This window comes from Helianthus annuus, chromosome 7 (genome assembly GCF_002127325.2).
Source record: "Helianthus annuus cultivar XRQ/B chromosome 7, HanXRQr2.0-SUNRISE, whole genome shotgun sequence".
Classification (NCBI taxonomy): Eukaryota; Viridiplantae; Streptophyta; class Magnoliopsida; order Asterales; family Asteraceae; genus Helianthus; species Helianthus annuus.
The window spans coordinates 67,318,170-67,322,198 of record NC_035439.2 but is presented as its reverse complement, the minus strand read 5'-3'; positions in this window follow the sequence as shown (position 1 = coordinate 67,322,198).

The following is a 4,029-nucleotide window of genomic DNA, read 5'->3' as shown; positions in this document are numbered from 1 at the left end:
ATCTTTCTATCTTCTCAGATAGATTCCAGTGAACATTGAGACCCGTCGATTAGTTTCCATATTCGTATTCAATCAATAACAAGTTAATAACAAATTATAATCAAGTTAAACAATTATGTGACTTTGTGCTTATGTGTTCCCTTATGTGTTATTATGTTATCCAAGTCTTCGTAGAATCTTACATATCCTTGTACAAGAGATTCATAGTAGGATACCCAAAGGTATTACTTAGAATCCTCAATGGACTTCTATGTTATAGTTAAGTCCCTCAGATTATAAAGTACTACTTCATAATTAGACCCCTTGAGTGGTCTAGCTAAACAGATTGATCCAAAAATCTGGCTAGGGATATCATGTGATGATATAGCTGAAAGGACTCCTTGGTGGCCTAACTAAGAAGATCCCCTATAGATCTAATTAAAGGGAACCGATGGAAGTCTATTCACCCTCATCACAAGTTTGATATCCTTCCCCAAAACATTACAAAACAAACTGTGCGGACTGTGCAAGGGATTACGTAATTATGGATGCATACATAATTATGGAATCTAGTGCACAGAAATCACAGCAAGTTCTGTCATGTGTCTAGAGTTAACCCTATTCATTTCCAGCTCTGAGGAAGCAACCGTTGAAAATGACTCCGTTAGTTCATTTTCGTTTCTGACGATTTATCCGTTGGGGAAATGAATATCCGTTGTGTAATCCTTCATTTCCAACTCTGATGAAGCAACCATTGAAAATGACTCCGTTAGTTAATTTTTGTTTCTGACGATTTATCCGTTGGGGAAATGAATATACGTTGTGTAATCCTTCATTTCCAACTCTGATGAAGCAACCGTTGAAAATGACTCCGTTAGTTCATTTTCGTTTCTGACGATTTATCCGTTGGGGAAATGAATATCCGTTGTGTAATCCTTCATTTCCATCTCTGATGAAGCAACCATTGAAAATGACTCCGTTAGCTCATTTTCGTTTCTGACGATTTATCCGTTGGGGCAATGAATATCCGTTGTGCAATCCTTCATTTCCAACTCTGATGAAGCAACCGTTGAAGATGACTCCGTTAGTTCATTTTCGTTTCTGACGATTTATCCGTTGGGGATATGAATATCCGTTGTGTAATCCTTCATTTCCAACTCTGATGAAGGAACCGTTGAAAATGACTCCGTTAGTTCATTTTCGTTTCTGAAGATTTGTCCGTTGAGGAAATGAACATCCGTTTGCTTATTCCGTTATTTCCATTTTCTGAAGAATACTCGTTGAGGAAAATGACTCCGTCTGTTCATTTTCGTTTCTGAAGAATGACCGTTAAGGAAATGACAGGATATTGCTTTGCATATCGCTGATGGTTATTTGGCATAGTCACAAATAGACTCCTACGAATAAATTTCGGGACGAAATTTCCTAAAGTAGGGGAGACTGTGACCCCTGTGTCACCGCGACCATCAAACAAATACCAAGCCGATGAAATATTGTATTTCATACTTGGGATCTTGTATAATTGTGTGTATCTTTTGCACATATCAATTATTGTTCAATTTCAAACTCTACATCGCTTTCTGGAGCATTATACGCAAACTGGTGCGTAAACGTACTCAGTTTAATGCGACAAATACTCCGGAACATCAACATATACTCAACATACCTTAAATAACCTTTACATGACTTAGAAATAAGTTTTGAAGGCTTTCGTTTGGCAAAAATAAGTTAATTTGCTTAAAGTGACTAAACTTGACAAACTGCGAAAGTATGCCAATTTGAACTGTAACGAACATTCCGCAACATGTCCATAAGTTAAACATACCCTAAATATCCTTTACATAGCTTAGAAATAGGCTTTGAGGGGTTTGGTATGCTAAAACAAACTTTTGGATCATTCAGGGACTAAAAGTGTCAAAAAGTGCACAAGTTTGCACTTTCGCGCATAACTTACGTTTTGAATACATCCGGACATCCAAAAAATTTATGTAAGCATCCTTATATTATGCCTTAGTGTTTGGCATGAGAAAAATCCATTCGTCGCGCAATTTGGATCGTTTTTCGCGCTTATGCGCATTCCGTCATAATTAACCGAACATCGCATTCGTACGGCCAAACGAACCAACATCCGACACATTTTTGGAGCATGTTTCATGTCCACAATGTTTAGGCATCATTTTAGGGCCTTGAAGTTGGCTTTACGGGCCTTAGAAGTGTCGGAAATGGCTTAAATACGCAACAGGGACCAAAACTGCCATTTTTGAAAGTATGTGCAGATCAGACAGGCCCAGGCGGCCCGCCTGAGTTTTGTCAGATCCTGATGCGGGCCGCATGGCCCCTTCAGTAAAAAAATTTTTGTTTTTTCTTGCAACTTGGCCTTTCAAACCCACCAAAGGGCAATGCCCTTTCACCATTCCAGCAGCTAAGGGCCATTTTGAGTCACCATAACAATTTGACAAGTGTACGCTTAAGATCGTGGCACGATATTCAAGAAACGATCCTAACGGCTCTACTTTTCCTATAAATACCCCCCCCTTTGATGTAAAACCCACACAAATCTGATCAAAATGCTCTAAGTTGATGCCATTGCTTCATACCTGAGCTCTTTGATCTAGATTAGCATTCGGGGACCCTCCGTAAGTATTCTTTCGTTCTTTTATTCGCTTTTGAAGTCCGAAAGTCAACGTTTTGTTGACTTTCTGCATTGACCAGCCTATGGTCAACACGAAGTTCTTGGAACTTCATAACGTGAGCGTGATCACGATGGTTATAGTCCATGGCGACTATACCTACTGATCACCACGTTATCAAGGCTCAGTGACGAGTCGTAGTTTCGGCCAGAATGTGCATTCTTGCATATTTTGTAACCAAACTACTCGTGAGCATCAAAGCCGTTTGTTTTGCTGCCGAACCTGTTTTCTAAACTTAGTTAAGCATGTTCTAACATGCTTAGCTCGTCACTTTTAGTTTAGTGCTTATATAGGGTCGTAAGGTAAGCAATCTAAACCATCGCTTATACTTTCGAACCCGACCCATTTGGTCGATCATTAGGATCCGACCAAACACATTAGGTGACCATAGCTATAACCTTCCGAGGTTATACCTTGTGGTTACGATGTTAGGCGTTCCAGACGCGTTCTACGCGAACGACGCGTAAGGTAGCATAAGCTACCTAAACGGGTCGTAATGGGTCGCAAGCACTTAGGTTAGGTTTCATTTTAGTATGTAGGCTTTGTTAAACCATATTACACGAGTCTCCATACTCGTTTGGTTTACGAACCCGCATACTATCCGATCCTTCCGATTTTGGTCCGGTATATTAATGTAGCTACCTATTAGGTGCAGTTTGATATTCCGTGATCTCTAGCATTATCTGGTTATTATACAAGAACTCCAAAGCAATCTCAGGTGAGTACATTGAACACCTCTTTTACTGTTTTCCAAACTGTTTTGGGGTGAAACGCATGTGCCTACTTGTTACTTTCATGCTTTCCGGTTTTCACATCATATACTTGCTATGTTTGATAGTACATATATAGTACATGATTTCATTGTGTTCATGCTATGTATGCCCATTGTGTGCGTACTTAGTACATGGTTTTACATTACATTACATGCTATGTATGCCCATTGTGTGCGTACCTAGTGCATGGTTTACATTACATTACATGCTATGTATGCCCATTGTGTGCGTACATAGTACATTGCCTTACATTGCATTTCTGTTGCATATGCTCATCCAGCATATGAACACATTATGCTACATTTTGAACCTTTGTGACCATTTGACTATGTGAACCGTCTAAACCCGTTTGATTATATGAACCGTTTGTAACCATTGAACTGTGTGAACCAGTTGTATCCGTTGACATGATTTACATTTGACAATAGACATTTGACTATACATAAACATTTCCACAATTGCTAAACATTTCATCTTGCTGGTTTGGTTTGAGTAAGTGATTAAGTAACGAGGCGTGTGTAATATGATACAAGCATGGTGGATACGCCGCTGGTACTTCCTATATATAAGTGTTTGTATGGTATTAC